The sequence below is a fragment of the Cyanistes caeruleus genome, chromosome 4 (genome assembly GCF_971803275.1).
Source record: "Cyanistes caeruleus chromosome 4, bCyaCae1.hap1.1, whole genome shotgun sequence".
NCBI lineage: Eukaryota > Metazoa > Chordata > Aves > Passeriformes > Paridae > Cyanistes > Cyanistes caeruleus.
Window position 1 is genome coordinate 40719380 of NC_141704.1, and position 25430 is coordinate 40744809.

Consider the following 25430-nt stretch of genomic DNA (forward strand, 5'->3'; position numbering starts at 1 on the left):
TACACAGAACATGAAGAACTGTGTTCAGTGACAGTAAACATGGTTTATTTGGGAAGATTTATTTTGAAATACAGCTACCCTCATTCCATTTCCTTTTTGTAATGTAATCTATTGAAAAATGTGCGTAATAAGAGATAATTTATATAAGAAATTAGGTTTTATATCCTAAATTCTTGCCCATGAGAGAATTATTAGACAGTTCTCATCCTTGGATACATCCAAGGATATGTCATCACCTGTCCAATATTTTCATTAGAGTGAGAGTTTCTTATGTCACAGCGTTGTTATTTTATGGATAAATTTACTATAAATTCAAAACAAGAGGTTCTTTATCAAGACGGACTTTCCTTTTTCTTAGTTTTTAAGATTCATATCTGTCTATGTTCTATATGTAAAAAAAGCCATGAAGAATAATGCCTTGAAGTTTTGAATAAACACCTGAAATAGTTTATTTTTATGTATAATATATCATCCTTTCTTTTATTCTTCTGTTTTGATGAGAGAACTGGAAACAAGATGTGAACTCTCCTGTTGTTTTCCCTACATTATCCTTAAATAATCTGCTTGTGATTATGAATATGAAACGATAAAACAAGATAAAATGAGGGGGTTTTACCCCCAATATCTTGTTTGAAAGGTAATCTTAAGACTAAAGACAATTATTCCATTTCAACAGAATAGGTAGCAACCTATGGTCCTTTTCATCTTTATTACCATTATATATGTTTATTATTTATTTATTTATTTATTTATTGGCAATCAGGGTGTTCGGGGAAGGTTTATCTAGTTTTATCACTGCAAAACCACTCAACAGTACCCTGGAGCTAAGGAAAAGCTTTCCAAACAAACTAAAAGGTTTGGACATGCTTGAACGTGCTCTGAATTCTGTACTGTACTCCCACAGGGTACATGGTATTTATACTATGGTGTTTTCCCTCCTTATTTCTTAAGACATTATTTCTTTCATTAACTGTTTAATTATATTATAGTGTCTAAAGGCCCTCCTCCATTTGTCTGGAATTATGTAATAGGGGTTTTGTTTTGCTTTATTTTCCTCTAGTACCTTAATCTTTTGCACTCTGTTCACACAGAGCTGCTGAGACTTTGGGCTGCATTAATACAAGTTCTGCGGGTTCCAAGAGAGAAACATTAAACCTTCCTTGAGTTTTAGAGATGAAAGTTGATGTATGAATTCAAACTAAGACCCCATTCACCAAAGTGCAAAAAAGGCCTGAAGGAAACAAATATTTAGCTAAAGGATTGATTGTAGGAAATTTGAAGAATCTTTCATCGAGTGGTGACATTTTAGAAGCACATATGTCTCCTTACAGTTCAGCCAGTGGTGGAGAGAGAAGAATGGAAAACAAAACAAAAAACCTATATTTTGTGTATTATTACATGGAAACTATTGGGAGACTTCTTGTTGAATAATATACCTACAATTAAACTGAAATAAGATCTCTTAATGAATAAAATTATATTCATTTTGTAATGTATGCATTTAAGTTCTTTCAAGGAAAAATGAGGTTGCAGCTTTGATATGGAATTTTTTAACAACACTAAAAATTAATGATGCATTTATGTTATTTCTTTTTAATGTGCAATCAATTAATTAAAAAAACCAGAAACAACAACAAAAAAAGAAATGCAAATAAAAAAAAATCTAAAAAGCCCAACAGCTTGGAAATATTTATGAAATTTGAAGTATGAAATCATATAATTATAAAAACCTTTGGGCTGGAAGAGACTTTCAAAGATCGTGTACTCCATCCTCCCCTCCCCTGGGCAGGAATATCTTTCACTAGATCTTTCCCTCTAACAACAATGTTTTTTAAATTAAATGGCTGCTTGAAAAAATCTCCAAGTAGCAAGCAACTGTAAAAAAATAATAGCAAGAGAGCTGAGTGAAGGAAGGGAGTACTTTTTAGGTGGTTTGTTGGGGTGTTTTTGGTTCAGCGTAGGTAGATCCTTAACTATTTGATTTGTAATGGGTCATAAACCCTTTTTCTTTTCTCATCTTTGTCAGGTGTAGTACAGGGGCACATGCATTAATATTTTGGTGCAAGCATCCTGTATATTCCCAGTTTCTATGTTTCTTCATAGAGTGATATCAGAGAGCATGATCTGGTTTCCCTTTGGTTGAAACAAAATAAAACACAATTAAAGCACCCTTGGAGCACCCATGATACACTCCAGCTGCATATTCAATATGTGGAACAAATTTAGATATCAAGTCAATCAATGAACCTCTGTAAAAAAGAAATCCATACTGTGTGACGTCAGGATCCCTCAGTGAATAGTTACATTTTACAGAAATTATCTTTCCAGCTTTTACATCTTGGTAATAATAGGTATAATCAACTTCTCTTATACTAAGTGTGTGAGTGCTTGTGTGTTCATCCATTTATAAAACTGTTCAAAAGGTATCTGGTCTGTACATAGGCTCACAAGAACATGCAGCCTTTAATGGGCATCATGTGCAAAATGTTGAGCCCAATTTGGAACTAAAGGAATTGTCTCACCTTTTGTCAGAAAATTAACTGTATAAGGCATAATTAAGGAAAACACATGCAAAATTTTAAATGAAGAATTCCTGGATTATGTTGAGTTTTTATTGCATCTTTTACTTATCTGTGGCCAGCCAAATACTTAAATTGGTGTGGAATATACTTGTTCTATTTTCTTCTGTTAGTGTACAAATGTGGTAAAGACAGAGAACTAGACAGTATACCTACATGCTCATTTTGGGGAAGGCAAAAAAAATAAAAACCAAAACCTTTAATAGTATATGTTTCTGTATATTTTTACTACTTTTATTTCTATTGTCTTTTTAAATGCACAATGAAGAAGGCAAAAAAATAATGAAGTTTACAGTAATCAAAACAGAGAATAAACATCAGCATGTTAAGGTCACGTATTTCCATCCTTCTCCCCAATAAGTCTCAATTAATTTCTTCTGGGAGCCATATCACATCAAATACGACTTTGAAGAGAGGCTGGAATAAATTCTCCCACAGAATTTAAAGAGTCTAACCCAAATAACACACCTAGGCCTCAGTTTTCTCTTCAAACTTACATGTTTCTATCTTGAAAGTAATTTTCCCTGTTAGAAGAGTTTACTGTATGAAAATCACTGGCAGAAGAGCATTAAGGTGCACTCATAATGGAAGACAACACTTTCCACCATGACCTCTTAAGATGAGGTAAAATATTTTTATGTGTGTTTTATTTTCATCCAGATCCAATCCTCTATGAATCTAAAAGGAAAAAAAAAATAGTAGCAAGCTATGGCCTAAAAACATACAAGCACTGACCACTGGTATTCCAAAAAACAATGAAGAATAGTATGAAGCATCTAAAATTATGCAAGAGTTCATTTCACAATAATGAAAAACAGACTTCAAAAAGTTAACTAAGCATTTATATGCATACACATAGCGTTTTTTTCAGTTTTTACATATGTATGCAAAATATAATATACAGTAGCAAAAAAGTCTCACTTCCTGTCACTGAAGTTTTCATCTTTGAATTGCATATCTCTAATCCCACTGGAGTTCCCCACTAGAAGTTCTTCTCTACTATGAAAATCTAATTCAGGACAGGCAGGGTAAAGCTAGGAGAATATTCTGAATTTATTAACCAGTATTTTGTCTCCAGTAAAGAATGACAGAGAAATGGGAAATACAAGCATCTATGTAAATGGACTGCCTTTACTTATTGAGGATCACCAGTTGCAGGAGAGTAGTATTAAATCTAAAGATTTAGCCAAATATTTTTTTTTTTTTTTAGTGCATCCTGTTATGTGGATAGAGTTTTAATACTCTTTAGAAATCTGCCTTTTAACTGTGGAAATCACACCACCGTTTAAGTTTAAAAATTAAATAGGCACAGTGTCTAGCTCTGGTTTATAGACATCAGCTTTCCTAGTTTGAGGTACACAAGTCAAAGTATTCTTAAGGCAATTACAACTTTTGTTACCCAGGAAGGTAACATGTCTCAGAGTTACAATATTTACCACTCCATGATCACCTTTTTCACCCTCTGCTCATTATGATGTTGCTGTTTTTTGAGGTATTGAAACAAGTTTTCATAACTGGATTAGAGCACACCAAAAATATCTAGCATGCTATGCCAACAGTGTCACCCCTGCTTCCCTCTGTGTCTCTCTGATTGATTCCAAAAAGATATTAATCTGTACCAGTAGATAACTTGGAAAGGAAAAGCAAGCCAAGCAACAAACAACCAAACAAAAATAAACCCCACTAAAACTAAACCAAATCAAAATAAAAGCCCTATTGATTTTTCTCCTGGAAATGTCTGAGAAATTCTTATGAACCTATGTCTTGTTCTAATACTCTGCAAACCAAGTGATTATGCTTTGCTGGTTGTCTCGGACCAAATCCCTAAACATTCTCAAGGATTATTATTTTTTTTTCCTGGAAAAAAAATAAGTATTACATTCTCCCTTTCTCCTTCTGATACTAAAAAAGAGGAAGCTGAGAAGAATATGTAGTCAAAGGTCAGAATTTTACTAAAACATTTTGGATTTCTATGCTTTGCTTGCTAAATTGGTTCTCTATTTCCTACCACGCCACTCCCCAGAATTCATCAGAAACCTCCTAGAAACTGACATGTCAATGTTACTTATTCAAACCAGTGAACATGAATGAATCATACTTTCTAAAATAATGATACCACTAGAAATAGTGAATTACAATTATTATATATTTTTAATTTGTTCAAGATGGTAGATTTTTATGAATAGAAGCTTGAGACACTGATGTAGCTGTTTGACCCAAGTTGCTGCAGCTCCAAGAAAAGCAGCAGATTGTCACTGATAGCTCTGGCAGTAGATGCTGAGAGTGGGGACATGAGTGATTCTCATTCTAAAATTAATAAATAGCACACAAACCAACACTGTCTTTAAGGCTAGCAGGTGGATTTCAGCTTTGTTCCCTATTGTGAAGACAAACTGGGAAATTTAGGGCTGGGCTGCTGCACAATGAGGTCTCAGCAGTTTTATTAGTTTCAGCAGCAGATGCTGTGATTGTGTGAGCAGGAGAAAGAGGAATCTAATAATCCAAAATAAGGAAGATGTTTTGAAAAATAAAGGCTAAAAAAATTAGGAAATATTTAAACAGAATATCACCAGAACTATGAACTGAGGGTTTTTGTTGGTTCCTAAACAATAGTTAAAATTGCAGAATTGTTGAGGTCGGAAGGGATTTCTGGAGATCACTTAGATAAAACTCCCTTCTCAGACAGGGCCACCTAGAGCTGGTGGGGTTTGGACTAGATGATCTTGAAGGTCTCTTCCAACCAAAACCATTCTATGAGTCTATGATTCTATGACTTGTGATATTATGATATGCAATATTATTATCTGTACATGGAAAATGTAGAAATGTTAAGGACAGGGACTGCAGCACAGGCACTGTCACCTAGAAGTGAGTGTTACAACACCCTAAATAATCTTTAGAGCAAAGCAGCATGGGAAACTCTTTAATCCTTTTGGATTATACGCCACTTTGGTGTGTATTTATGTGTATTGTATGTACTCAACAATTGGACCTGGTCAAGTGCTTGCATATGCTTCAAGGGGAAGTTATTAGGACACAGGCCAAAGGAGACTCTGCTAAAGAAAATATAGGCTGCACATAATGCCTTCAGCATAAAACACAGAGGCTCTGTGGGGCTGTGGTTTTAGTAAATTAAGCCCCAAAGAAATTTGAAAATGTTGATCATGCCTTTTACTTCACCTGGTAGAATTCTATTAATGTGAGTGAATGTTTTACCCCAGGACATGGGGAAAAAAAGAGACCACTACAGTCATGTCCTAAAGATTTTCAGTCTCTTCATGCCTGTTTGATGAAAGCAGAGTTTATATCTCTTTCTTGTCAATATATTTATTCATCATTCTCAGAATACTCTAGCACTAAGGCTATATTCATATGTATTCAGCTGCATCTCTCTTTATTTACAGCATAGGGTGGGGGGTGAGTTTCCATGACATTGAGAAATCAAGTCTGAGAAAGTCATTAGTGGTACATATCTAGGACTTCAGAAAACTAGATCATTTGAAGCTAGAGAGAGGATTTGCAAAAGTATCTGCTTACTAGGGAGCATGACTCTTTGAAATTATATATTTTTTTATTAATTGTATCCAATATTTTAGAGGACAAAAAACTTCATTTAATATGTTTAATGAAAAACTCCTGCCCTAGTGCTTTCATTATAAAAACTTTTTACATAGCAGTAGATATTAGTTACTTTGTCAAATAGCTTTGGCACTAAAGTGATACTCAGAAAATGTCAATTCTATATTTTTTTGAAAAATAGGGAGATAAGTGGTTCATAATTAAAAAAAAAAATTACACAATATTTTTTAGAGGCATAGCAAAATATCAATTTTTTTTTTTTTGAGGATTTTCTAGGATTATCTACTAAGGCTAAATATGGTGATTGTTCAGAATTTTAGCTGTCACTTCATTTTTTGTGAAAAAGGGGAAAATGCTTTCCTTTCCTAGAACATTGAAAATGTAGATTATTTCAATGACACAATACCTATCAAAAAAAAACCAGAACAGATAGTGAAAAAATGAACTGAGTGTAAACAGATAAAATTTTGGAAACAGTGATAATTCCTAACACTTAGATTTTTTGGCATACTTATGAAACATGTGTCCATTTATCAACTTTTAAAAGTTTGAGTATTTTTTTTGCATAGAAAAATCCAGGGTGGTGCTTTTTTTGTTTTGCTTCTTTTTTTTTTTTCCCTTTTATTTTCCTTTCTCTTTTTTAACTTGTGGCTTGAAAGAAAGGAGCAGTAAGAATGGATTTCATGCTAGTAGACACTTTTAAGACTAGATTTAGCTGCAGTCACATTAGCTTAGATAATGGGAGAATTTTTCTTCATTGAAAATGCTCCCTGTCGCTTAAGAAGAACTCACTGAGGCAGCCTGCCATCTAGCTTTTTCACAGCAAAATAGGCTTGCAGACTGCAGATGAGAGACTCGGGAGCAGAGACAATTTTAACTTAGCCATCCCTAATTTATCTCAAGCTTTTTCAATTCATCTTCACTGCTCTATGCACACTGGAACACCAGATTGTCAACCCCTGGGAAAAGAATGCAGCCAGGGATCTAGAGAGCTGTCACATCCTGAGAAATATTTAAATTGTGCTGATTTTCTTCTGGAGTGCTGAGCAGAGGGAATGAAACTCTCCATCAAGTCATAGCTTTGCGGGCAATAGATCAGAGGATACTGCCAGTTTTTCTAATGGATTATTGTTATCGGGCAGGTTCTTCCTGAAGGTATGTAGTTACTCTCTCGATTCATTACCCACACTATTTATCAGGTAATGATCTAATGACCTGGTAATCCAGATACATTAAGAAAAATGTTAACTAAGTAGTCTGTATTGATTGAATGATGGCACTTTATTGCAGCATGTTTGCAGGTAAAATACTCTGATCTACTTACTGTAGATGTGTTGTACCTACTGCTAAGTGCTTTGTCAGCAATCCCCCCAAGCAAAACCAATCCCTTACCTTTAAACAAAAAAAGCAAAAATCCATTGTGTTGCATATAATATTGCCACAAGTTGATGCTGACTGTCCAGAGAATGTTGTTTTTTGAAACAATGAGCAATCAATAGCAAAATCATATGTCTGATTTTAAATTTGTTATAGATGAGTATTAATTTTGCAAAATATTTTCCAACCTGGATATATGCAGAACTCTCCTTAAAGTACTACAAATTAATTCTGCAGTTAGATATTTGCTTGTTTACTATGATGTTCTATCCTTTCACATGGGGAGTTACAATATTTCATTCTGAAAATCTCTGATAGAAATGTGACAGAAGTCTGTTGTGGCATCTGTACTGCCACACTCCAGGAGCTTCTTAGTGAAGCATAAGGGTTATATACCACAACAGGAGGATTAAAAATAAAATCTGTAAAGAATTTATTGTCTTTTAAACTTCTGTGTTTATATAGGAGTTACAGCATGTTCCTCCTAATCTGAATTGCTTACTGCATGTCTGTAGCTTGTGAAGCAGCCTGACCTAAAAATGAAAGATCTCTAAATTGCAGAAGCAGCCAGACATTTTTGAACTATTCCAAGCGCGGGAGTTGCTGCAGAGATGGAAAAAGCACTGCCACATTTAAGTTAAAGTCCTGGCCTTGTTTCATTTCCAAGTTGGCACTCTACCTGAGTACAAGCCCTGAGACTTGAACACAAATTGGCAGGTGCAGGGCTAAGCAAGAGTTAAGCCCTGAGAAAAATAGAAATTCTTACCTGTAGTTTCTTGTCCAGTGCACTGGCTGGGCTGCTGTCATGCTACCAAGAGTAATTGATGTATGAGCTTGTCTGTGGTGTGCTTGATAGTGCAGTGGATATGCTGAACTGGATTTTTAGTTACAAGACAGATGTTTGTCATATTTTTGAATATACTACTGAATGAAAGCAATAAGACAGAAATACTAACAAAGCTGGGGTATGAAAGAGGTCTCAAAAGTCCATATTGATTAGAAGCAGTAAATCTGAGACAAGAGTATTTTCTAGTATGTTTATCTTCCTCTGTTTAAGGAATATAGTATGTTCAAAGCATTAAGAAAAAATGACATTAGTACATGTTGCTCCTGTATGCAACACCTGAAAGTTCCTTCCCACTAGTGCCTTGGAAAGGCTGAAGAAAAAAGTCAAGAGATTGATTCTATCCCATTTCCAATGAACTCTCTTAAAGCACTTCCTTTCCTATGGACCTCAGAAAGACTCAGGCAAAGAGGCTTCCACTAAGCTCTCCCTAGAGGCTCCTACCAACAGCAAGATATTATTTAAAGGAAATGTGCACACTAGCTGTGTTTTCCCCAATCTCCCAAACTTCTCACTTAAATAGACAGAGGCATCACAACGTGCTTCTGGATACCCGTGGATATTTCAGCATTTTGTGCAATCACTTACGAACCTCACAACCTAGAGGGTAACACAGGCTTTTCTTATTATATATTGCTCACATGAAAAACTAACTTTTCCAGATCACATTCCATTTTGTCTCCTTTGGGTCCGATATATGTTTCCCTTTAAATGTTTGGTTACTTAAACCACTGGCTTTTTAAATATAATTGTTTCTGATGTATGGGACTGGGGAGTAACCAAGAGCAACACAAACGTATCTTGATATTTTCTCCAAAGCAAGATGAAATAAAACACACTAAAATTTAAGTAGGAGGGTGTTATTAAATAATAGAAAATAAATGAAGATTGATAGCTTTATGTTCCATCTTTACCTTCTCATTGTGTTTCATTTTTCTTTTTTTTGTCTATCATGATGTGCAGTAATGGCTCTCCCTCATTCTCTTGATAGAGAATTCTGATCTACCCATATATTATGCCATTTTCAGGTGGACCTTTCTACTGCCTTCTGATATCCTTTTAGGCCATATTTGTAAAGAGCTGTATTACAAAATATGGTATAGCTTAAATGAAAGAAAATAAGTTTGGGAAGAAAGCTTAAGCTCAAATTGTTTGTTATGGTGTTAAATTTATAATCTGTTGTCTTCTTCCTGTCCTGGTTCCACTGGTATTCCTGTTCTACCTTTAGCTTCCTACATTAACAAGTTTGTACAAAAAATACCCAACAAAACAAAACAAAACAAAACAAAACAAAACAAAACAAAACAAAAAGTTATACATAGGAATTTACAGCAACATAACAAATACAACCATTTTATTTACATTTTTCGGTATTTCTTAGCCAACACTGCTTATCTCCTGTGCCAAATTTTGCTGAAGTAAACTCATGTGTTGACTGTGTTCCTTCCTTGGGACCATAGGTTTTACTCCTTCCTGTTCTATGTGCTAGACAAATCATAAAAAAAAGGACAATTTTGACCTTCTTATGCAACGCTTCTGGTTTTCCCTTGTGCTTATTTAACATCTGTTTGAGCTCAGAATTTGTTCCTCTCCCAGAGTGAACCTTAAGAAGGTAAAGATATTACACTGAATTGATACAAAAAAGGCAGCTTCCTGCTTGTGTCGTTCTTCTTCCTTCTTGTTTTAGAGTTGGCAATATGTTTGTGATAACACATGATTGTATGCAGCTAGTAAAAATAGTAACTGTAAGAACATTTTTTTTGAAAAAAGTAATTCATGACTCTTTAATATCATCTGTTCTTTGAACTCTAGCAGGTAACTTGTGGGAAAAGTTCTCAGAAGAAGAAAGACCTAGGGGCATGGATAATGGCAAAATGAATGTTCTCAGGCAAAACCTGTGTGTTTCTAAGATTGGGACATGCTATGACCTGATTTGTTTCTTCCCTTTATATGTCTTTCTGGATTTCAGGACTGATTTAAATCTGTTTAAGCATTTATTAAATGAATTATTTTGCTTCATTTGTATCATTTACACAGGCCATTAGCTAGACAACACATTCAATTATATATTAATTCTGCTGAAATTTAAGTAGGTCTAATGACAAACAAAAAATCTGTGTTTTCACACATATAATTGAACAATTTTGGATGAGCGAGAGTGGAAAGATGGTTTCCCCTGAAAATATCTGATAATTATAAAGAAATTCTGAAAGAACATACAAAGCTAGTTCACATTTCTCAAATTGTCTTATTTTGGTGGAAATGCTTCAGTACACTCTCAAAGTGTGATCCAACTTCTCAAATTGTGGGATACCTTGCCTAGATACAGGTACAAATCTAAGGCCTCACACAAGTTTTGTGTTGTATCTTTTAGCTTATTATTTTAGTTATGCAAATTATCTGAAATTTTAGTAAACAATAATGTTTAAGTGACTGGGTAGAAATATGTTCATATTCTAAAAACTTTTTTTGAAAGATAAATTGGCATTTGAATTCACTTCTCCTTCTTTACTTTGTCCTCATCTCTCAAGAGAATTCAGATCAAATATTAACACAGTTTTAGTGAATTGTATCATCTGAATAGACAAAGTACAAAGCAGCTGGTATTCCTGTTGAAACGGACATGCCTCACAAAAATATTGACATGTTCATGCTTAAATGAATTAATTTTTAATTCAGGGTAATATCTTTCAGATTATGTATTTTTAAGTTAATTTTATAAAAGTGGACATTAATTCTCTCGTCCTATGATTACCTTAGTTTGACATATTTTAACTAAAGCATTTTGTTTCAAAACACAAAGATTTGGGGTTTTCTGTTTGTGCCCTTCAGCCACTCCACACCCACCAAATCCTATGAAACCACATTTGAAAATCTATTACCTTTCTGGAAAACCCAAATGCTAGAGTAAGAAAACCTGCAAGTATATGGTTCAAAGGCCATTTTAAATGAAGTTTTTACCATAAGTTTGAATCTTGTTTCACTTTGCTATGCAGTACAAAGTAAATATGACTAAAAAAGTGAGAAAATCATATACCTGTAATATTTTCTTACACTTTTTTTTTTCTTTTATGTATTGCTGAGTATAGAAGCTATTCTGAAATATCATAGGCTGGTCTCTTCTTCTTGCCAATAAATATGCCGAATTTTCTGCAGTACGTATTTTCAGGTGCAATTAAAATTTGGTTTGTTCAGGGAGATTCAATATTGCTTTTCTAACTTAAGGCTGTCATTACAATTATTGTATGACGTAGAGAGATAGATAACATTAGTGAAGAAATTATAGTGATAGATCATGTTTCAAATGTCATTTAATACTTAGTTTGACTCTTTCTCATGCTTCTAGAAGTCACTACATTGAAGGCAATGGAATAAACAAGAGTGGAATCAGATTCTGTATATTTAAGTATTCCAGTTGTCCCTTAACATCCATCAGCATGAAGTTTCTGTCTTAAATTGTGCCTATTAGTAAGTCTATTGAAAGGTACATTATTTGTTTGATGTTTTGCTTATCCAGCTGCTGCTGAAGACTGGCAACACCTTTCAACAGTCCATAGCTTCTCAAATTTTGAAAACTACTTAATCAGAATTGAAGGCAGATGAAAAAATTATATTTAAAAAAAATTGTAAAGAATTCCTTGACGGCTGCTTATTGCCTTTGATGCCCCAAACTTTCATTATTTGAAGTGGGTGAAATATGTATTTCATATGGATATTATTTGAAAGACACTTCTCAGGTGTGTTTTCATCACAGAAACTTCTATTGAAACACTTTTCGGGTTCTAATTTGACTATTTTGGAGCAGCAATTAACTTTAAAAAAGATTAGCATGCATGCAAATTTTTGTGTGAACCAAGAAGCATTTCTCATTTGTGTTTTTAAATGTGTCAAACATTATATGGAAGGATAGAAGAGTTCTCTGTAAAATCAAAGTACACTATTAAAAAAGGAGGAGTTGGTAACTGTCTCTAGCAAACTTACCTCCTTTCTCCAGTACTTCTTCTAATCCTATTTGATCAACTTTAATTTTCCAGGTTGAAGTTTTCTGATATTGAATGACCAAAGTTAGAGAAAATCAAATTTAAGAGGTTTTACTTTCTAATACTACTATCCTTTAAGAAACAGAGGGACTGGTAGGCGTTCCCTAGCTGTTGGTTTATATACAGTATAATAATGAGAGAAGTTAATAAGATATTTTATCAATCTTCTGCTTGCAAAGTTCATGAAGAAGAACATGAAAACAACCAAAAAACCAAACAGATAACCAAACAACAACACAAAAACCAGATTCATGAAATATTTTAAAACTTTAGGAGAAATATTTTGCTCTGTTTTCTGAGTTTTGTACTCCCTTTTGAACTTTAATAGAACTATTATAAAAAATGTAGTACAGCCTCTGGAATTTAGGGATGATTTTTAGCACTTTGAAATTACTGAAATATCACTCCCATAAGTGATCATTCACATTCAGCAGTTGATTCACACCCTCCTATGCTATAATCTGTGTTAACCATCATAGGGTATGCTTTACTATTGTTCCTTATAGGAAGGGAGTTTGTACATCAGTATGATGCAGCAGCAGCCACTTCTGCATCTGCCCAGCACCAAAAGGAATATCATGGCAGGCCTTCCCTCTTCTGGAAAGGCTTTGACTGTGAAGTTTGTCCCTCCATCAGCCAGTAATAATAAGTCTGATAAAAAACTAGCTTCACAGAAAAAAAATGAATAGTTTTTCAATAGTTTAGTAATTTGAATCATGTTATCTAAGGATCTGATGAATCTGAGACCTGAATCACACCATCGAAATACCAGGGAGACTGAGACTGTCAGAGTAATAAGGTGGAAAGAGGAATTTCCTCCTTCTTGCAGCAGTAAACTGTTAAATTACAACACCTATGACATTTAACCTCACCTTAAAACTGCTTTGCACTCTTTGCGTGTCTTCCCTACCTCCTGTCAAAAAGTGTCAGTGGAGGAAAAACGAGATCTGTGCTCATTTTCTGAAAAGAACTTATTTCTCTGGTGTGTGTCTCCTTGGGGAAAAGCAGACTGGCAGCCAGATAGAGAGTTTGAAATCCCCTAGAGCTCTGATGTTTCCCTTGCCATCAGAACACCTGCTGCAACACTAATCAAACCCCTGAGTCAATAAGGATCTTTAAGAACTATCTGTACAGTTTATCTGATCTACTGAAACAAATTCCAGATCTGATCAGTTTTATAAAAGTACTTCCCTACATACTTGATAGTGAAGTAGTTTGTTCTTGTTTTTTGTTGTCTGTGGGGCTTTTTATTTAATTTAATTTAATTTCATTTTGTTTTGTTTGTTTTCTTTTTGCTTCTTTTGTTTTTTTTAATGCAAGTTTTTTTTTTTAAAGGAAGTTTTCCAAAAACTTCTTTACTTGTTTTTTTGTAATTTTGGATCTGTCAGCCTCTGTGAGAAACCCCTCAATTTCCACACATGCAAAGTGTGGGGATTTGTTTAGTTTTTTGGGGTTTTTTTTTATTTTTTCTATGTTTCTGGCTTCCACAGTGCTGGAGATTAGAGGGACTGGGCACACTAAGCTAAACCTGTGTGTAAATCTTTAAATGAACAATGCTTTAAGAGGACTATCTTTCTTTCCATGTATCTAGACTAAAGGTCTTGAGTGGAATTCCTAATACAGTAAAATAGAATCACAAAATCAGCAAATGGGTGAGGTGGGAAGGGACCTCTGGAGGAAAATTGGTCCAGCTCTTCTGGGGCCACCTAGAACTGGGAGTCCAACAGTACGTGCTGTCAGCTTCTGAATACCTCTAAGGACAGAGACCCTATGTCAGCATGTGGAAGTGCTCATGTCACACTCAGAGTGAGGAAGTGACTCCCAGTGCTCAGAGGATACCTCCTGTGCTTTGATTTGTGCCCACTGCCTCAGGTCCTGTTGGTAGACACCACTGAAAGGGGCCTGGCTCCATCTCATTTGCACCATCTCTTCGAGCATTTAGACACATTAATAAAATCTTCCCTGAAGCTTCTCTTCTCCAAGATGAACAGCCACATTTCTCTCAGAATTTTCTCCTAGAAGAAATGGTCCAGTCCCTTCACCATCTTTTAAGCACTGAACTGTCTCCAGTCTGTCAGCACCTCTTTTGTACTGGGGAGCCTAGATCTGGGCACAGTGTTCCAGATGCTGCCTCCTCAGTGCTGAGCAGAGGGCAGGAATTACCCATCTCAGTGTACTGACAATGCTTTGCCTCATGCAAGCTGGGACCCTCCTTTATGGCAAAGACACATTACTGGCTCATGATCAGTTCAGTGTCCATCAAGACTCCTGGTATTTTTCTACCAAGCTACTTTCCTGCTGTTTGTCTCCTGGCATATATTGTTTCAGGGGCTGCTCTTTCTCAGATAGAGTAATGTTGCACTTCACTCGCTGAAATAAAATAATACACTGATTAGAAAGACTATGAAATTCACTTTCTTTATATATACATCTCAAATAGTTTTGAGGACCTCAGGCCACATTATTTAATTAATTTTCATAAATTTTAAAAATTAATAAATTTAGAACCATGATTTCAGTCACAAAAGGAAGCTGTTTGTTTCCTTTCTTCAGTCTTATGTTAATGACTCCTGGTTACTCTGTAGAAATATGATGTCACCAGTGACCACCAGCAGTGTTCCTCAGGGTTCAGTTCTAGGGGTGGTTCTATTTGATGTATTTTTTAACAATATACAAGCAGAAGTTTAATGTACTGTTATCAAGTTTTCTGATGATACCAAACTGGGAGGTGCTGAGGACTTGTATTTGCAGAGGGATCTAGATAGGTTAGAGCACTGAGCTATGAATATTGGCAAGAACACTAACAAGTCAAAATGCCTGATTCTTTGATTCTGCTCCTGGGACAGAGTATTGGCTGGCTCCAATATAAATTGAGAGAGGAGTGGCTGGAGAGCTGCCCTGCAGGAAGGGGTACGAGGGTGCTGCTCGGCTGCAGGTTCTGCACGGGTCAGCAGTGTCCTTCACTGCCCAGAGGACAAAATGCATTGCAGGGTACACCAAACTCTGCATGGCCAGCTGAGAAAAAGAGGTGATTATCTCACTGTACTTGGTGCAGCCTCATCTTGTGCGCTGTATGCAGTTTTGGGTCTCACAATTTGGGGAGAATCCTTCAATGCATCTACAAGACACTGAAGAAAGGGCTGGAGGGAATGTCTTGTGAGCAGCAGCTGTGGACTTTGGCTCTGTCTGCTTTGCAGCAAAGGAGTCTGAGGGGTAATAATGAAGATATTAAACAGGACTGACCTTAAGCTGAGCCATCTGAAACCTCAGCAGTGACCATCTGCCAACCTGATGTAGCACCATGCACTACTATGAAGATACCAAGCAGAACTTTATCATATAAAAATACATATGATTCTCTTAGTTGTTTTATTTAGTTTATTATCAAAAAAAAAAAAATGTAAAGGAAGAATGAAAGAAAAATTCTACTTAAAATTGATATTACTTATTGAAATTACTTGGGCATATAAAGGTAATGCTGACAGATTTCCTCATACTGATTTTGTATAATTATTGGTAGATGATTACATTAACAGAAAGAGTTCAAATTCCATACTAAAATAATCTCTACATATGAAATGGAGGTGTAGAAGAAGAGATCGATAGAAATCCCAGAAAAACATGTGATCAGAAATACTGAACACATGGCAACTTTCACTATAGTGCATTGTTTCATAATGACCTTGGTGAGAAAAACACCAGGGTGAATGGATTGAACTGTAAAGAGCAAGCAATTAAATTTTGAGACAATAAAGATCACTTACTGGATATGGTGCATTCATTCAAAATAAGAGTACTGCAAACAGTATCTCTAATGGTATAAGAATGGCAAACTTCCAGACCATTTTGGAGAAATACTTGCTCTCTGTATGCAATAGCAGTCTTTTAAGTACATGCAGATGAAATTCTTTCCTAGAAATTAATATGAAAAATAAATTCTGTTTTGATAAATCAGCAGACAAACTCACACCCAGGAAAAATTAAAAAAATGCTCAAAAACTTAATCCACAATTCTGTGCAGATAACTGACTTTTCTCCTGAACAAAAACTGCAGGTTATCTTTTCCAATCTAGTATTTTTATGAACACATAAGGGCAAACTATTTATTTCTAATAGCTTGAAACTTCCCGGCCTTAGGCGTACTTTAACTGTGGGAATGAATCTTTTCTTGTGAATGTCTCTCCTACCTACATATGAAATTTGTACAAAAAGTTGTTCATTAGCAGTAGATCTTCTTTATGTTAGTTTTGTTCCATAGCCAGAGATTCCTTCTGAGATTTCCTGTAAGTTCTCTACCTGGCCTGTGATGAGGATTTAAATTTTTCAGTATTATCAAATGGTGTAACAGAATCTCAAGGATGCACAGCCCATTCCCAGTTACAGATACAAGATCTGCAGGAAAACACACTTGGTTCAGTGCCAGTACTGCATGACAAAATTCTCAGCTTCGAATGAAACCCATCTTGACCAAGTAAAACATACACAGGACTTCTCACAGAAGCTTTGAAAAGCCTTAAAAAGGATTTTACTTTTCAATTGTGTAGATTTTTTTGTTTGCTTGTTTTTAATTTAGATTTAGTTATATGTAATATAAAACACCACTTAATTGTAAAGTGAAAATCTGTTTGGCAAAGAAATAGAAAAGCATAATTTCTGAAATTTACCAGTACATCATGCCAAATTGAAGTGACTTAACAACCTGAAATTTTATTCTTAGTCATCCAAAAAAATTGTTACACTTTTTTAGAGAACATATTACAAATTTACCATACAGAACTGGTATGCTTAGTACTATGACTAACTTTATAATAAAGTGTATTATTTTCAATATCTGTGGCAAAGGATGACAAAGCATGACAAAAACAACAAGATATTTGTGTGTTTGTGTCCTCTGCCTTCTTACTTCAGCTAAGACTCCATTGTTATTTAAAAAGGAAACAAGCAGAAAAGGATGACCAAAATAGACTTGAGTCTAATGTTAGATGGAAAGGATATTTTGTATGTATGTTTGAGATAGATAGATAGATAGATAGATAGATAGATAGATAGATATGAATGATAATGAAAAATAATATCTTGTGACTTTGAAATGTAAATGGAACATTTAATTTCTTTTGAAAATTAGTTTCAAGATCCGCAACGATCTCCCATATACAATTACACAAACCTCTTTTTTCTATAAACTTTACATATAAATGTTAAAGAACCTATCTGAAACAGAAGATGCTCTATTTAGCAATTAAAATACTAGTTAGCTGTGTTCTGATTAGTATTAGATTGAGAGATAACTGTCATATAATAGACTGTTAAAAGACTATTTTTTTTACTTTTCAGAGATTTATAGTATGATTTACAAAAACTTTAAACAGAATATTTTGTAAAACACAAATTATACTTATTTGCCTGAATAATGATTTTTCTGAAAATTGGAAATATATTTCAATGTACATTTTTGAGAGTCAAAAATGAGACCCAGATATAATTTTCTGGATAACAAAATTTGCTTTTTCCCTAGAAGCCCTTTTTTGCAAAGGACAGTATGAAATAATTTCTTACAGCTAGAAGTATCTCTACCTTTTAGTGTAAAATTGCTAAAGTCCTAACAGATCTTTTTCATGTAATACTTGTTTTTTTTCCTTTCTCCTTCATATACCCCCATTCTTTCATTCAATCTTAATTCAGCCACCAACATCATGTCTAAGATGCTGGGTTAGGCAGCCTTCTGCCTCTAAAAATTTTCTCCTGACATTGTTTCTCTTATCAATATGGCAGAAAGGGATGCACAGATGGCTACATGGCTAACTAAACTGAAAATATCAAAGAAAAAATGCCTTTCTGAGATATTTTCCCTTCCCATTTAAGCCATCTAATTGGAGAAAATCGTGGAATAATGGCTTTGAAAACAGGCTGCTTTATTAGCATTCTGTCTATTCTTCACTCTTTTTCCTCCCACTAGAGCAGATGTTTAGAGGGGTAGTGACAGAAAGCCCTTTTACCTTTGTAAAGGTTTCTCCTGTTGAGTGTGTTCATTGACAGAAACAATTTTGGTTTTTAATGTAGTACCGTGCAAGCAAGAGGAACTTCATTCTAACAGCATGAAGGTTAGTTTGGTCACTCTCCAGAAAGTGAGTAGGTTACCATTCAAATTCATATGGGGTCTCACTCTGCAGTTCAAATTCCTCCCTGTTACTAAACCAAGTTAAAGTACCTGTGTTTTCACGGCAATCTTACTGTAAACATATATTGTACCTCCTTAATTATGCAATGTTGTAATTGGACCCTTGCTGTGCAGGTGAATCCTTAGAACATGAGTGGTGAGGCAATGTAAACGTGACTGGCATCTTGCTTAGTGTTTGCTGTATGGAGACAGGGACTAGTAGTCTGGTCACTCCTGCCAGATATGTTGTACAGAATTCTACTACAATTGGCTGGCATATATTTGTTGAGAAAAAATTATTTAAAGATTTTGCCCTGAAAATGCTTTGTGCATACCATAATCTTGCACAAATATTTCATGTTCAATAGAAGTTTCATTACTGAAATACCGGCTTCAGTCATGGTTTTAATGAAGACCAGTGCTGCTTGAAACTCAAGCTCTGTGTTTCAATAGCACATAATTTATCAGCTGAGATATGTACTGTTCCCAGAGTGTTGACATGTAGAGTGAGTGTTTTAATGAAATTAGTTTTTACAATATGGAGAGAATGCTTGCACAGTACTGTTTAATCAATTAGCAGAGAAAACAACAAAAATATCTCCTTTCAGTAGATCCAATTGCTCCACATGCTGCTGTTGAAGCAGATGATGGATATTTAATACTAAATAGGTGCCCTGGTTTGTATGCTGAAATGTTACCTCATTACTTAAAAAATGTACTTACAGAACTGACATATTGCATTACTTTGTCACATTGTGTCAAGATGAATTGACTTATAATGTAAACTATGTAACATGATGTGACGTCCTGTAATTTGCCATAATTTTATATGACATAATTTAGCAGGTCAGAAATGTAAAAACCAAAAGATTTGTCCATGAGGAAATTCATGCTGCTTATTTAGGCAAATGTGAAAAGCGTTTTTGCCAGAAAATAAAATGGAAACATACTTCATATGATGGGAACTTCCCTAGAAATATTCCCCATACAACAGGGCAGAACTGTTTCACCAAAAGAGATGTTGGAGATGATGAATACTTAGTTTTACTGGGTGTAGATCTAAGTAATGTCTTGAACAGTTGCCATTTTCCTCAAAAACCATCAGAATACAGCACACTACCCTAAGATCTGGCTTTCTAGTAATATTTTAGTACAGTGAATGACAGCTTCTCTTCCCAAGTCATTAGCATAGACGTGTTAACAATCATGCTGAAACAGAAAAAAATATTTTTGCATGTAGGAGTTGATGGACCCATAGCTTCGTGTCTGATCATTGAGTCAAGAGATTTGTGTTAACATGAAATTCATGTCAAGCAGAACTGACAGTGTCAGGCAGGTGTCACCCACAGTACCAAAGAGTGATTGACAGAAAATTCAATACTTGATTGGGGGATTAATTGTTTTGCTTACTTGAGGCAACTCCTACCTAACAGCTTCAGGCATTCAGCAGGCATAAAGCTCTGGGGCTACAGAGAAAGAACAAATCCAAGGTGAATAACACAAAAAAAAAAAGACAAAGCTATTCCATTTGTCAGCAGTAATTTGTATTTCTTAGGCTGTCCATATAAATGGGAGAAAAGCAATGCTTGAAATAAAGCAGAAGACAATCCTATATATTATTTCAAGTGATCTTTGGCAAAATTACTCTACTAAGCTTCAGCTATGTGAAATAATCTACAATTGAAATTCATGCTGAGCTTTGAGATGCAGCAATCTTCCAGCCTTGCTACAACACAAATCTTTATAATGGCCAATCAAAGAGTAATATATGAAAAATACTAAATATTATCAATCCATGGCAAGATTTTGCTTTTAATGCTGTATGGTAAAATTTGTTCTTTATTTAAGATGTAGAAATGAAAAAAAAAAAATTAACTTTAACTTAAAAATACTTTCTTTTATACATTGTTACAAGGTATCAAGAGTCTTGATACCCATTTCTTTACTTAAATATCACTGTATTTTGTGTGAGAGACTTTCTGGAAGAAGAAAAATGTTTCAGAAACATTTTTTTAAAAATATCAGATATGTTTTGATTCTTTTATCTGTTAAGTAGTTTCTGATAATTCTTTTTTAAGAAAAAAGGTAGATTAAACAAAATTTCTTATCTTTATCATCCAACATACCTATTTGGAATGAGCTAAAGTGAGACTGGGCAAGAACTAGCATAACCACTTCTCTTTTTAAGGATATGTATATCCAGGAAGCTAATAATTTTGAAACTTCATACTTGTCATTGTATTTTGTACAAAACAGAATCAGGACCCCCTAACCTGGTGGCAGTACTCTTAATAATACACTCCAGGGTGCCCTTGGACTTCTTTGCTGCAAGGCCACATTGGTATTTCATAGTCAGCTTGTTCACCAGTACCTCCAGGACCTTCTCTGCAAAGCTGATTCTTAGCCAGTTGACCACCAATGTGTATTAATGCCTGATGTTGTTCTTCCCTGGTCACAGGACAATGGTATTTTCCTCTGTGGAACTTCATGATGTTCCAATGTACACAATATACATATTTCTCCCAGCTTTGAGGTTACTCTGTAAAGTAGTGCACCTGTCTCATGCATTCTTGACATTCTGCACAGTTTTTAAAAATCATCCATTTCATTAATGAGGAAGTAAAAAAAGCTTTGTCTCTATTATTGGCCAGTAATGACTGAAGGCATATATAACCAGAAAAGACAAAAGTGAAAAAAGCATAGGATACCTCAACCCTTCCCATGTTCTTTGTCACCAGTTCTCCTTCTCTAATCAGCAGAGACATGGCGGGCCTTCATTTCCCCTCATCTTCTGTTTGCTGGTGATAGATTTGGAGGAGTCCTTCCTCTTTCCCTGTATGTACCTCAGCAGGTTCACAAGTCCAGGTTTTTTCTTTCCTTACACTGTTCCTTGCATTTTCAAGCAAGTGTCTTTATATTCCTTCTAGTGACCAGGCCCTGGTTTCACATCTTCTATACTTTCCATCTATATTTAAATTTTGTTTGGTTCTCCTTACTCACCTGTAAATGTCTGTCACATTTTCTTGGCTGTCATTTGTGGCTTGATATATTTTTGGTGTCTGGAGGACCTGAACTTTGAGAATCACTGACTGTGTGGTTTAGATTCATTCTTTGTGTAAGCTGTTAGATAACAGACAGCTTTCTCAAAATTATTTTTTCAGAACAGTGATAGATCACCTTGACTTAGAATACGGTTAGAATAATATTAAAGTGTCTCTAAGTAACTATGCATGGAAAGGGACTATTTGAAAAGATGTTGACTTTCTTGCAGGAGATGATGAATTATAATCAGCCCACATCACATGCAGAATGGTTATTTTTTAACTAAATAAAAAACTTTCTCTAAGGGATTCCTTTGTCAATGTTAGGCATGTCCTAAAAGTACTATCCTATTCTTATTCTGTAAAGAGCTGACAAATTGTGTGTAACAGAATCAGAACTGTGAAAGATCCCTGATACATTTTCTGACAATAGAAAAGATAATTGTTCAGTTTTAGAAGTGTGAAGTTACCTTTTTCTAGAAATATCTTCACATTTAATATACTATTTAAGAAGGAAAAGAAGAGCCACAACAATGCCAAGCATGTTTCAAGCACAGATCATTTTATTATCTTGTCACAAGTATTAACATATGCATATAGAATATATTAAGTGTAGTATACAATATTTATGTAGAGTTGTCAGTCTTTACTATTGCTTGCTTTATAAAGCACCAAAGTAATTTTTACACAGCCTAGTGCATCAATATCCCATCTTCCTTTTAGTTACCTTTATCCAAATTCCTACCAAAATCTCCAGTGTTTCCAAAGCAGATATGAAAGCATAAGTTAGGTGTCAGTGCAAAGAGAACTGCTGTGGAGTTTGGCAGAGCTTTGTTCTTTAATGCCTACCTGTCTTGCTGCTGGGTGCTCAGACACAGACAGCCTCACTGAGTTATTCAGGCACTGTGGGCAGAGGAGAGCCAGAATCTTCTCAGTTCTAAAAAAGTGCACGTGTACAGTGAGGTTTTTCCTCAGACAGTCCCCAAACAGCAAAGGTCACGTCAATGAGGGTCTCTCTCTATGGTGGCATCTAACAAAGACTGCTGTTGGGGATTTATTTACCTTTAGCAACTAGTTCTTAGGCAGGTCATATTCCAGTCATATTCCAGCAGTCACAGACTTAGTAGAGAGAGAATTTCCAAGCTGCTTGTTTAAATTCATTAATATACTTATGTATCAGTTCATAAAGACAGGGGTGGGAAATCTTCACACTTGACAAGAAGGACCATAGGTTGCTTGTTTGGGGTTATTTTTATCCTTAGCATAATAAAATACTCCTGTGTAGTATTTCAGCTTGTACTGAGGGAAAAAAATAATTGTTTCCATTTAAAGTTATATCCATATAAAGTTATAAAGTTATATATATAAAGTATGGTAGAGAAGCTTTTAAGCTCTTCGTTGGAAATGTAGCAGATGAGTACATTTTTTCAGGCCTACTGTACTGCTACGCTGCTATATAATATCTATATAAATTAGAAGACATTTTCTTCCCAGAATGACTTCTATTAATTTGGATACAACTCAAAAATCTTCTGAATTTAAATTCTTATCAACTCTTCATTTCACAATAGGTGTTTATTATAATTACTGAGCTTCTTGAGAAAACAAGAACCCAACATTAATACTAAGCCTAAATTGATGTTATTTGCACATTTGTCCTAGTTGCTTCAAAACAGGAATTTCACTATTTTAAGCAATTAATGATATCTTAAGGGACAGTATGTCAGTAAACCTATTGGTTTAGACAGATAACTTTTGGTATTGATAGATAACTCTTAGACTCTTCCAGAGCTTTTAAGTGCTAACATGATCCACAAATTCAGTTTTCATTAATTAACTGCATGTTATGGTATGAGAAAGAGTCAATGATGAATCAGAGCCTGATTAAGGTAAAAGAAAAAAATATATCATTCCTTCAGCTTATAATAATTCTACCACAGATCTGTTGCATTTTTATGCTTCACTTAAGTCCATAGCCAAGTCTACAACATGGAATTTTGCATAAGGGGTCTGTTTTTAGCAGAGTGACAGCAATAGTAACACTTCAGGTTTGAAGCATTTTGAATTATTTCTGCTCATTCAATACCCCAAAGTGTAAATACTAAATTAGAAAAAACAAAATGGCATGTAATCAATTATTCTGTGATGCTAACAGATGGTCTAACTGCCTAGCTTGTTCATTCAGTTTCTTGTATATGTGCTTTTTTGGTCAAAAGGATGTAACCAAGTAGCGCAGAGGAATGTTCCCTGGCTGTGGTATTGACACTGATTCCACTTTAAACAGGAGCAATTATATATTTCTTATAGAGGGGATAATTCTCCTTCCCTGAGAATTCACAACACTTAGTTCAGGAGAACTGGAGTATTATGTGAAACTGATAGAAGAAAAAGAAAGCCTGCAAAATCAAAATAGGTGGGAGATTGCTGAAAGGAGCAGAGAAACTTTTCAGCTAGAAAGTCACAGGCACAAGAAACTTTATTTGGGAATTGCAGAAAGGACATGGAAACTTATTTCTCTAAATCAAACGAAATTGCTGAAATGGAAAGAAAGAATCAAGAGGATGACATTTCCTCCAACAAACCATTGGAATGCTTAGAACTGCTTATCAGATATTTTACTTAATGTATTTTCTTCCATATCTTATTTTCTGTGCTTTGAAAAAACCTAATTTACAAACCTTTGGCTATCAATTGACAAACTTACATGAAGAAAAAAAGAGGTAGTAGGATGAAAATACTTATCTCAAACTTGTGACTGACTCATAATCCACTCACAGATGTATGCAAAATTGTCATTTGTGGACTGCATTTGTCCAGTGCTTTTTAGGAAAGATGAAACTGTGAATGCCTCTTTATGTGGAACTTTAAACAGTGCATTAATGGGAAACATTCTGGTCTGTCAAGCTATCTGAAAAACTGTTTGCATCTACACTTGAACAAAATACACATCTTAGTTGTGGTAAGGAGACTCCTTCAATTGCTTTTCAGTTGATGTGTCTGTATTCCAAACCATACAAAGAATGTTCAAACACTTTTTCAGGCAGTACTACGAATATTGGCTTTGAGAGTAAAGTGACTGGTTCAAAGTGAAGAAAAATTCCATGTTTGTTCTAAATTTAGTCTCACCCCAAGAACTAATGGAAGGAGCAGGGGCCAAAACATGAGTGTTTTAAGATTTTTGTTGCTATGTTCATTTAAAAGGTAATATAGGTGGATAAGACAATGCTAAATTTTATTTTTTTTTTGCAAGTGTGTTCACATCTTTCAGCAAACAGCAGTGACAAAACCACTGTCAGTGAAAGAAATTGAGAGTATTTTGGGACTAAAACGGTACAATTTTTTAGTTTTTTTCCTTCCAAAGTGTAACATTTTCCTATATTTCTTCCAAACTAGAGCTACCAGGAGAGTTGTGTGCTTACATCAGCATACATGATTAACTCATAAGAGCTGAAAGAGTCAAAGGCAGCACTTACAGCCTTTTGCAGGATTAATTTTGATTTCTTTAAAAATTTGATTTTTAACCATTAGCGCACAAGTTCTCAACCCCAAAAAGTACCTCTTTAGAGAAGGTGATTTAGCCCATGCATTATGGGTGCAGAATTTCAGAAACTTAAATGTCAGACTCTAAAATACAGCCAAAATTAGCATGGTCAAGATTCAACGAAGACAGGTTATTTCAAAGATTCAATATGACAAATCCATTAAATTGTTTAATGTAACTGTGTGACCACTACCAGTCTAAGAGATGAAATTTCAATCTGCAGAACTATTTTGATTTAAAAATATTTTGCTGCTAAGGTAAGAAAAGTTTTT

General features: G+C 34.9%; 1 protein-coding gene across 2 annotated transcripts in view; it reads left to right on the top strand.

Moving 5' to 3' along the window:
* Positions 1-6980: 6980 nt before the first annotated feature.
* The window catches only part of MGAT4C (MGAT4 family member C), a 316615-nt gene continuing 298165 nt past the window's right edge, over positions 6981-25430 (top strand). For both annotated transcript variants that reach the window (XM_086887803.1, XM_086887804.1), the window contains exon 1: positions 6981-7313. The gene's annotated coding sequence lies outside the window, so the exon portion shown is untranslated. The remainder of the gene's footprint in view (positions 7314-25430) is intronic.